This window comes from Nerophis ophidion, linkage group LG28 (genome assembly GCF_033978795.1).
Source record: "Nerophis ophidion isolate RoL-2023_Sa linkage group LG28, RoL_Noph_v1.0, whole genome shotgun sequence".
In the NCBI taxonomy this organism is placed as follows: Eukaryota; Metazoa; Chordata; class Actinopteri; order Syngnathiformes; family Syngnathidae; genus Nerophis; species Nerophis ophidion.
Genome location: NC_084638.1, coordinates 1,480,438 through 1,492,715, shown reverse-complemented (window position 1 = coordinate 1,492,715; position 12,278 = coordinate 1,480,438).

The following is a 12,278-nucleotide window of genomic DNA, read 5'->3' as shown; positions in this document are numbered from 1 at the left end:
ATTTGAACCCACTACTCCTGTATGAGGAGCCCACAGTGTTGACCATTGAGCTATCCTGGGTCCCGTTAAGATCTGGTTTTCGGTCATATACAAATGTAATCAGTGAACTATGATGGAGGAAAAACGAAAAGATCTTCCAAGTTGTGGATTTGAACCCAGTACTACTGCGTGAGAGGCAGCAGTCTTAACCATTGGGCTATCTTGGATCCCGTTAAGGACTTGTTTTCGCTCATAGACATATGTAATTAGTGAACTGTGATCAGGGTAAAACAAAAATCAAGATCTTCCAAGTTGTGGATTTGAACCCAGTACTACTGCATGAGAGGCAGCAGTCTTAACCATTGGGCTATCTTGGATCCCGTTAAGGACTTGTTTTTGCTCATAGACAAATGTAATTAGTGAACTGTGATCAGGGTAAAACAAAAATCAAGATCTTCCAAGTTGTGGATTTGAACCCAGTACTACTGCTTGAGAGGCAGCAGTCTTAACCATTGGGCTATCTTGGATCCTGTCCAGATCTTGTTTTTGCTCATAGACAAATGTAATCATTGAACTCAAAAATCTCAAAACAAAAATCAAGAGCTCCCAAGTTGTGGATTTGAACCCAGTAGTTCTGCATGAGAGGCACCAGTCTTAACCATTGAGCTATCCTGAGTTCTTAAAAATGCCGTTTTTGCTCATATACAAATCTAATCAGTGAACTGTGATCAAGGTGAACAAAAAACAAGATCTTTCTAGTTTTTCATTTGAACCCAGTAGTACTGTGTGAGAAGGAGCAGTCTTAACCATTGGGTTATTTTGGATACCGTTAAGATCTTGTCTTCGCTCATAGACAAATGTAATTAGTGAATTATGATCAGGGCAAAACAAAAATCAAGATCTTCCAAGTTGTGGATCTGAACCAAGTACTACTGCGTGACAGGTAGCAGTCTTAACCATTGGGTTATCCTGGGTCCTGTTGTAGTCTTGTTTTTGCTCATATACAAATGTAATCATTGAACTGAAAAATCTAAGAACAAAAATCCAGATCTTCCAAGCTGTAGATTTGAACCCAGTACTACTACATGAGAGGCAGCAGTCTTAACCATTGAGCTATCCTAAGTCCTTAAAAATGTTGTTTTTGCTCATATACAAATCTAATCAGTGAACTGTGATCAAGGTGAAAAAAAACCAAGATCTTTCTAGCTATTGATTTGAACCCAGTAGTACTGCATGAGAAGCAGCGGTCTTAACCATTGAGCTATCCTGGGTTTTGTTACAACATGATTTTACTAATTATTCAAAGGGAATGTTTAACTAGGATAGGTGAAACAAAAAGGTAGATTCCAAGTTATGGATTTGAAACCAGTTTTACTCACTGAGAAGCAGGAGTCTTAACCATTAAGCCATTCAAACTTGTTGCAGGTGTGGTCTTGTCATTAAATACGAGAGTAAAGAAAAAAAGCATGTAGTGGCAATTTGTTGAGTTGTTGGTGTGTACCATGTCTCTCAGGTGTTACATACCTGTACTTATCATTCCTGCCAGCTTGTTTTGATTGATTGCTTGATTTAAACTTTTATTAGTAGATTGCACAGTAGAGTACATATTCCGTACAATTGACCACTAAATGGTCACTCCCGAATAAGTTTTTCAACTTGTTTACGTCGGGGTCCACGTTAATCAATTCCTGCAGCAAGTCATCAATTGGATCCCCAAGATGTTTGATGTTTATTGCTCTCATGTTGTAGTAGTTCCCATCTGCAGCTCGCCTGCTGCGCTCTATCGCCACCATGTGGTCATACCTGCAACAACTTCATAGTTCTTAGAAACTATCGCCACCATGTAGTCATATCTGCGACAAGTTCATAGTTCTTTGAAACTATCACCACCATGTGGTCATATCTGCGACAAGTTCATAGTTCTTTGAAACTATCGCCACCATGTGGTCATACCTGCAACAAGTTCATAGTTCTTAGAAACTATCGCCACCATGTGGTCATACCTGCGACAACTTCATAGTTCTTTGAAACTATCGCCACCATGTGGTCATATCTGCGACAAGTTCATAGTTCTTTGAAACTATCGCCACCATGTGGTCATACCTGCAACAAGTTCATTGTTCTTTGAAACTATCGCCACCATGTGGTCAAAAGTGCAACAAGTTCATAGTTAGACCAAAAGTAATTGGACAATTGGCTCCTCCGCTGTTCCATGGCCAGGTGTGTGTTATTCCCTTGTTATTTTTCATTTATTTCATTTACAAAGAGCAGATAAAAAGCCTAGATGTGGAGGGGAGGTCATCTCTCAATATGAAGTCCAAAGAGCTGTCACTATCAGTGAAGCAAGCCATCATTAGGCTAAAAAATCAAAACAAAGCCATCACAAAGATAGCCAAAACATGAGGTGTGGCCAAATCAACTGTTTGGTACATTCTTAAAAAGAGAGAATGGACTGATTGCTGAGCTCTGCAACACCAAAAGACCTGGAAGACCAAAACAAGTCAGTGGATGACGGACAAATCCTTTCCCTTTGTCAGGAAAAAGCCCTTCATAGCATTGAAGACAGAGTATACCTCTGTCTTCAATGCTTTGAAGGGAATTTTCTTGATCTGATGGCCCAGTGGTTAAGACTGCTGACTGGTAATTAAAGGTACTAGGTTCAAACCCAGCTCGAATTGACAGCATTTTGTTCGCCTCATCATACTTTAGAAAGCCAGGGGTCGTAAACAACATTTGTGTATGGAAAGAAATAGATTCTTCACAAGACCTGGTATAGTCTAGTTGTTAAGACTGCTGACTGGTAATTAAAGGTACTGGGTTCAAACCCCTCTCTGGTTGATGGTATTTTGATCATACTTTACAGAGCCAGGAGTCCTCGATTATATTTAAGTATGACAAAAAATACGTACTCCACAAGATCTAGGATGTCCTAGTGGTTAAGACTGTTGCCTAGGAATGAAATGTACTGGGTTCAAACCCAACTCTGGTTGATATTTTTGGGTTCTACCTCATCATACTTTACTGATCCAGTAGTCCTAGTTCACATTTGTGTATGGAACACAATCAATAGTTCACAAAACCCAGAATAGACCAGGGGTTAAGACGGGTGACTAGGAATGGAACGTACTGGGATCGATACCCACTCTGATTAATGGTATTTTGTTCTTCCTTATCATACTTTACTGTGCCAGGAGTCCTAAATTACATTTGTGTATGGAACACAATCACCAATTTACAATACCCTGGATAGAGCAGGGGTTAAGACTGCTGACTTGAAATGAAAGGTACTGGGTTCAAACCCCACTCTGGTAGATGGTATTTTGATGATACTTTACTGAGCCAGGAGTCCTCGATTATATTTAAGTATGACAAAAAAATCTTTCTCTACAAGATCCAGGATGTCCCAGTGGTTAAGACTGTTGCCTAGGGATAAAATGTTCTGGGTTCAAACCCAACTCTGTTTGATGTTTTTGGGTTCTACCTCATCATACTTTACTGAGCCAGTAGACCTAGATCACATTTGTGTATGGAACACAATCAGTAGTTCATAAATCCCAGGATAGACCATGGGTTAAGACTGCTGACTAGGAATGAAAAGTACTGGGATCGACTCCCACTATGGTTAATGGTATTTTGTTCCTCCTCATCATACTTTACTGAGCCAGGAGTCCTCGATTACATTTGTGTATGGAACACAATCATCAATTTACAAGACCCAGGATAGAGCAGGGGTTAAGACTGCTGACTTGGAATGAAAGGTACTGGGTTCAAACCCCACTCTGGTTGCTGGTGTTTTGATCATACTTTACGGAGCCAGGACTCCTCGATTACATTTAAGTATGACAAAAAATGCATTCTCCACAAGATCCAGGATAGCCCAGTGGTTGAGACTGTTGACTGTGGTCGAAGGGTGCTGGGTTCGAATCCTGGTTGGGTCGACATGTAATTTAAAAAGCTGTCTTGATGATGGTGTTTTGATCAAACTTTACTGAGCCAGGAGTCCTCGATTACATTTGTGTATGGAACACAATCACCAATTTACAAGACTCAAGATAGACCAGGGGTTAAGACTCCTAACTTGGAATGAAAAGTACTGGGTTCAAACCCCACTCTGGTTGATGGTATTTTGATCATACTTTACGGAGCCAGGAGTCCTCGATTACATTTAAGTATGACAAAAAATACTTTCCCCACAAGATCCAGGATAGCCCAGTGGTTAAGACTGTTGACTGTGGTCGAAGGGAGCTGGGTTCGAATCCTGGTTGGGTAGACATGTAATTTACAAAACTGTCTGGAGGCTTCAAGGTGACATATATTGTGACTTTGTTAAATGCTAAAAAAAAAAATATTTGAACTTTTTTTTTTTTTATCCAATTACAATTAACCTATTTTCTTTTATTTGTACCCAGGAGAGCTCATTGGTCAACGCTCTTTTTTTTTTAGCTTTTTACTCCTATTCCCACCCACCTCAGGAGTTACACTCACTCGCACACACTCATTCATTCTCACACACACACACACACACACACACACACACAGGTAACCCCTGAGGTGTCATCATTGACTATTTGACAAATTATTTTTAATTATTATTATTTTTAGTGTTTAGTTAATTTTCCAGCTATATGTTAGTCAAACGACTAGCACATAACATTAGTCTATGTCAATGTATGTCGTCTTGACGCCATACAGCCAAATTACTGATTCCATGAATGGGATTTGAACCCACTACTCCTGTATGAGGAGCCCACAGTGTTGACCATTGAGCTATCCTGGGTCCCGTTAAGATCTGGTTTTCGGTCATATACAAATGTAATCAGTGAACTATGATGGAGGAAAAACGAAAAGATCTTCCAAGTTGTGGATTTGAACCCAGTACTACTGCGTGAGAGGCAGCAGTCTTAACCATTGGGCTATCTTGGATCCCGTTAAGGACTTGTTTTCGCTCATAGACATATGTAATTAGTGAACTGTGATCAGGGTAAAACAAAAATCAAGATCTTCCAAGTTGTGGATTTGAACCCAGTAATACTGCATGAGAGGCAGCAGTCTTAACCATTGGGCTATCTTGGATCCCGTTAAGGACTTGTTGTCGCTCATAGACATATGTAATTAGTGAACTGTGATCAGGGTAAAACAAAAATCAAGATCTTCCAAGTTGTGGATTTGAACCCAGTACTACTGCTTGAGAGGCAGCAGTCTTAACCATTGGGCTATCTTGGATCCTGTCCAGATCTTGTTTTTGCTCATAGACAAATGTAATCATTGAACTCAAAAATCTCAAAACAAAAATCAAGAGCTCCCAAGTTGTGGATTTGAACCCAGTAGTTCTGCATGAGAGGCACCAGTCTTAACCATTGAGCTATCCTGAGTTCTTAAAAATGCCGTTTTTGCTCATATACAAATCTAATCAGTGAACTGTGATCAAGGTGAACAAAAAACAAGATCTTTCTAGTTTTTCATTTGAACCCAGTAGTACTGTGTGAGAAGGAGCAGTCTTAACCATTGGGCTATTTTGGATACCGTTAAGATCTTGTCTTCGCTCATAGACAAATGTAATTAGTGAATTATGATCAGGGCAAAACAAAAATCAAGATCTTCCAAGTTGTGGATCTGAACCAAGTACTACTGCGTGACAGGTAGCAGTCTTAACCATTGGGTTATCCTGGGTCCTGTTGTGGTCTTGTTTTTGCTCATAGACAAATGTAATCATTGAACTGAAAAATCTCAAAACAAAAATTAAGATCTTCCAAGCTATAGATTTGAACCCAGTACTACTACATGAGAGGCAGCAGTCTTAACCATTGGGATATCTTGGAGAACGTTAAGATCTTGTCTTCGCTCATAGACAAATGCAATTAGTGAATTATGATCACGGCAAAACAAAAATTAAGATCTTCCAAATTGTGGATTAGAACCCAGTACTACTGCATGACAGGTAGCAGTCTTAACCATTGGGTTATCCTGGGTCCTGTTGTGGTCTTGTTTTTGCTCATAGACAAATGCAATCATTGAACTGAAAAATCTAAGAACAAAAATCCAGATCTTCCAAGCTGTAGATTTGAACCCAGTACTACTACATGAGAGGCAGCAGTCTTAACCATTGAGCTATCCTAAGTCCTTAAAAATGTTGTTTTTGCTCATATACAAATCTAATCAGTGAACTGTGATCAAGGTGGAAAAAAACCAAGATCTTTCTAGCTATTGATTTGAACCCAGTAGTACTGCATGAGAAGCAGCGGTCTTAACCATTGAGCTATCCTGGGTTTTGTTACAACATGATTTTACTAATTATACAAAGGGAATGTTTAACTAGGATAGGTGAAACAAAAAGGTAGATTCCAAGTTATGGATTTGAAACCAGTTTTACTCACTGAGAAGCAGGAGTCTTAACCATTAAGCCATTCAAACTTGTTGCAGGTGTAGTCTTGCTCATTCACTAATGTAATAGTAATTATGATTGAAGTGGAACAAAATGTTGAACTTCAGTTACATATCAAACCAATTGGGATACCGATATTTTAGTACTGGTACCAAAATGTATTTCGTATACTTTTTGACGCTTTTCTACATAAAGGGACCCCAAAACATGGTATTATTTAAACAGAACACAGTATGATACATTAAATATGTTTCTTATTGCGATCGCAGAAGAATGTTGTCATTAAATACGAGAGTAAAGAAAAAAAGCATGTAGTGGCAATTTGTTGAGTTGTTGGTGTGTACCATGTCTCTCAGGTGTTACATACCTGTACTTATCATTCCTGCCAGCTTGTTTTGATTGATTGCTTGATTTAAACTTTTATTAGTAGATTGCACAGTAGATTACATATTCCGTACAATTGACCACTAAATGGTCACTCCCGAATAAGTTTTTCAATTTGTTTACGTCGGGGTCCACGTTAATCAATTCCTGCAGCAAGTCATCAATTGGATCCCCAAGATGTTTGATGTTTATTGCTCTCATGTTGTAGTAGTTCCCATCTGCAGCTCGCCTGCTGCGCTCTATCGCCACCATGTGGTCATACCTGCAACAAGTTCATAGTTCTTAGAAACTATCGCCACCATGTGGTCATACCTGCAACAAGTTCATAGTTCTTAGAAACTATCGCCACCATGTAGTCATATCTGCGACAAGTTCATAGTTCTTTGAAACTATCGCCACCATGTGGTCATACCTGCAACAAGTTCATAGTTCTTAGAAACTATCGCCACCATGTGGTCATACCTGCAACAAGTTCATAGTTCTTAGAAACTATCGCCACCATGTAGTCATATCTGCGACAAGTTCATAGTTCTTTGAAACTATCGCCACCATGTGGTCATACCTGCAACAACTTCATAGTTCTTTGAACCTATCGCCACCATGTGGTCATACCTGCAACAAGTTAATTGTTCTTAGAAACTATCGCAACCATGTGGTCGTATTTGCAACAAGTTCATTGTTCTTTGAAACTATCGCCACCATGTGGTCATACCTGCAACAACTTCATAGTTCTTTGAACCTATCGCCACCATGTGGTCATACCTGCAACAAGTTAATTGTTCTTAGAAACTATCGCAACCATGTGGTCGTATTTGCAACAAGTTCATTGTTCTTTGAAACTATCGCCACCATGTGGTCATACCTGCAACAAGTTCATAGTTCTTAGAAACTATCGCCACCATGTAGTCATATCTGCGACAAGTTCATAGTTCTTTGAAACTATCGCCACCATGTGGTCATACCTGCAACAACTTCATAGTTCTTTGAAACTATCGCCACCATGTGGTCATACCTGCAACAAGTTAATTGTTCTTAGAAACTATCGCAACCATGTGGTCGTATTTGCAACAAGTTCATTGTTCTTTGAAACTATCGCCACCATGTGGTCATACCTGCAACAAGTTCATAGTTCTTAGAAACTATCGCCACCATGTAGTCATATCTGCAACAAGTTCATAGTTCTTAGAAACTATCGCCACCATGTGGTCATACCTGCAACAAGTTCATAGTTTTTAGAAACTATCGCCACCATGTGGTCATACCTGCAACAACTTCATAGTTCTTTGAAACTATCGCCACCATGTAGTCATACCTGCAACAAGTTAATTGTTCTTAGAAACTATCGCCACCATGTAGTCATATCTGCGACAAGTTCATAGTTCTTTGAAACTATCGCCACCATGTGGTCATACCTGCAACAAGTTCATTGTTCTTTGAAACTATCGCCACCATGTGGTCATACCTGCAACAAGTTAATTGTTCTTAGAAACTATCGCCACCATGTAGTCATATCTGCGACAAGTTCATAGTTCTTAGAAACTATCGCCACCATGTAGTCATACCTGCAACAAGTTAATTGTTCTTAGAAACTATCGCCACCATGTAGTCATATCTGCGACAAGTTCATAGTTCTTAGAAACTATCGCCACCATGTAGTCATACCTGCAACAAGTTAATTGTTCTTGGAAACTATCGCCACCATGTAGTCATACCTGCAACAAGTTAATTGTTCTTAGAAACTATCGCAACCATGTGGTCGTATTTGCAACAAGTTCATTGTTCTTTGAAACTATCGCCACCATGTGGTCAAAAGTGCAACAAGTTCATAGTTAGACCAAAAGTAATTGGACAATTTGCTCCTCAGCTGTTCCATGGCCAGGTGTGTGTTATTCCCTTGTTATTTTTCATTTATTTCATTTACAAAGAGCAGATAAAAAGCCTAGATGTGGAGGGGAGGTCATCTCTCAATATGAAGTCCAAAGAGCTGTCACTATCAGTGAAGCAAGCCATCATTAGGCTAAAAAATCAAAACAAAGCCATCACAAAGATAGCCAAAACATGAGGTGTGGCCAAATCAACTGTTTGGTACATTCTTAAAAAGAGAGAATGGACTGATTGCTGAGCTCTGCAACACCAAAAGACCTGGAAGACCAAAACAAGTCAGTGGATGACGGACAAATCCTTTCCCTTTGTCAGGAAAAAGCCCTTCATAGCATTGAAGACAGAGTATACCTCTGTCTTCAATGCTTTGAAGGGAATTTTCTTGATCTGATGGCCCAGTGGTTAAGACTGCTGACTGGTAATTAAAGGTACTAGGTTCAAACCCAGCTCGAATTGACAGCATTTTGTTCACATCATCATACTTTAGAAAGCCAGGGGTCGTAAACAACATTTGTGTATGGAAAGAAATAGATTCTTCACAAGACCTGGTATAGTCTAGTTGTTAAGACTGCTGACTGGTAATTAAATGTACTGGGATCAAACCCCTCTCTGGTTGATGGTATTTTGATCATACTTTACAGAGCCAGGAGTCCTCGATTATATTTAAGTATGACAAAAAATACGTACTCCACAAGATCTAGGATGTCCTAGTGGTTAAGACTGTTGCCTAGGAATGAAATGTACTGGGTTCAAACCCAACTCTGGTTGATATTTTTGGGTTCTACCTCATCATACTTTACTGAGCCAGTAGTCCTAGATCACATTTGTGTATGGAACACAATCAGCAATTCACAAAACCCAGAATAGACCATGGGTTAAGACTGCTGACTAGGAATGAAAAGTACTGGGATCGACTCCCACTCTGATTAATGGTATTTTGTTCCTCCTCATCATACTTTACTGAGCCAGGAGTCCTCGATTACATTTGTGTATGGAACACAATCATCAATTTACAAGACCCAGGATAGAGCAGGGGCTAAGACTGCTGACTTGGAATGAAAGGTACTGGGTTCAAACCCCACTCTGGTTGCTGGTGTTTTGATCATACTTTACGAAGCCAGGACTCCTCGATTACATTTAAGTATGACAAAAAATGCATTCCCCACAAGATCCAGGATAGCCCAGTGGTTGAGACTGTTGACTTTGGTTGAAGGGTGCTGGGTTCGAATCCTGGTTGGGTCGACATGTAATTTAAAAAGCTGTCTTGATGATGGTGTTTTGATCAAACTTTACTGAGCCAGGAGTCCTCGATTACATTTGTGTATGGAACACAATCACCAATTTACAAGACTCAAGATAGACCAGGGGTTAAGACTCCTAACTTGGAATGAAAAGTACTGGGTTCAAACCCCACTCTGGTAGATGGTATTTTGATCATACTTTACTGAGCCAGGAGTCCTCGATTATATTTAAGTATGACAAAAAATTATTTCTCCACAAGATCCAGGATGTCCCAGTGGTTAAGACTGTTGCCTAGGGATAAAATGTTCTGGGTTCAAACCCAACTCTGTTTGATGTTTTTGGGTTCTACCTCATTATACTTTACTGAGCCAGTAGACCTAGATCACATTTGTGTATGGAACACAATCAGTAGTTCATAAATCCCAGGATAGACCATGGGTTAAGACTGCTGACTAGGAATGAAAAGTACTGGGATCGACTCCCTCTCTGGTTAATGGTATTTTGTTCCTCCTCATCATACTTTACGGAGCCAGGACTCCTCGATTACATTTAAGTATGACAAAAAATGCTTTCTCCACAAGATCCAGGATAGCCCAGTGGTTGAGACTGTTGACTCTGGTTGAAGGGTGCTGGGTTCGAATCCTGGTTGGGTCGACATGTAATTTAAAAAGCTGTCTTGATGATGGTGTTTTGATCAAACTTTACTGAGCCAGGAGTCCTCGATTACATTTGTGTATGGAACACAATCACCAATTTACAAGACTCAAGATAGACCAGGGGTTAAGACTCCTAACTTGGAATGAAAAGTACTGGGTTCAAACCCCACTCTGGTAGATGGTATTTTGATCATACTTTACGGAGCCAGGAGTCCTCGATTACATTTAAGTATGACAAAAAATACTTTCTCCACAAGATCCAGGATAGCCCAGTGGTTAAGACTGTTGACTGTGGTTGAAGGGTGCTGGGATCGAATCCTGGTTGGGTAGACATGTAATTTACAGAACTGTCTGGAGGCTTCAAGGTGACATATATTGTGACTTTGTTAAATGCTAAAAAAAAAATATTTGAACTTTTTTTTTTTTTATCCAATTACAATTAACCTATTTTCTTTTATTTGTACCCAGGAGAGCTCATTGGTCAACGCTCTTTTTTTTTTTAGCTTTTTACTCCTATTCCCACCCACCTCAGGAGTTACACTCACTCGCACACACTCATTCATTCTCACACACACACACACACACACACACACACACACACACACCCACAGGTAACCCCTGAGGTGTCATCATTGACTATTTGACAAATTATTTTTAATTATTATTATTTTTAGTGTTTAGTTAATTTTCCAGCTATATGTTAGTCAAACGACTAGCACATAACATTAGTCTATGTCAATGTATGTCGTCTTGACGCCATACTGCCAAATTACTGATTCCATGAATGGGATTTGAACCCACTACTCCTGTATGAGGAGCCCACAGTGTTGACCATTGAGCTATCCTGGGTCCCGTTAAGATCTGGTTTTCGGTCATATACAAATGTAATCAGTGAACTATGATGGAGGAAAAACGAAAAGATCTTCCAAGTTGTGGATTTGAACCCAGTACTACTGCGTGAGAGGCAGCAGTCTTAACCATTGGGCTATCTTGGATCCCGTTAAGGACTTGTTTTCGCTCATAGACATATGTAATTAGTGAACTGTGATCAGGGTAAAACAAAAATCAAGATCTTCCAAGTTGTGGATTTGAACCCAGTACTACTGCTTGAGAGGCAGCAGTCTTAACCACTGGGCTATCTTGGATCCTGTCCAGATCTTGTTTTTGCTCATAGACAAATGTAATCATTGAACTCAAAAATCTCAAAACAAAAATCAAGAGCTCCCAAGTTGAGGATTTGAACCCAGTAGTTCTGCATGAGAGGCACCAGTCTTAACCATTGAGCTATCCTGAGTTCTTAAAAATGCCGTTTTTGCTCATATACAAATCTAATCAGTGAACTGTGATCAAGGTGAACAAAAAACAAGATCTTTCTAGTTTTTCATTTGAACCCAGTAGTACTGTGTGAGAAGGAGCAGTCTTAACCATTGGGCTATTTTGGATACCGTTAAGATCTTGTCTTCGCTCATAGACAAATGTAATTAGTGAATTATGATCAGGGCAAAACAAAAATCAAGATCTTCCAAGTTGTGGATCTGAACCAAGTACTACTGCGTGACAGGTAGCAGTCTTAACCATCGGGTTATCCTGCGTCTTGTTGTGGTCTTGTTTTTGCTCATAGACAAATGTAATCATTGAACTGAAAAATCTCAAAACAAAAATTGAGATCTTCCAAGCTGTAGATTTGAACCCAGTACTACTACATGAGAGGCAGCAGTCTTAACCATTGGGATATCTTGGAGAACGTTAAGATC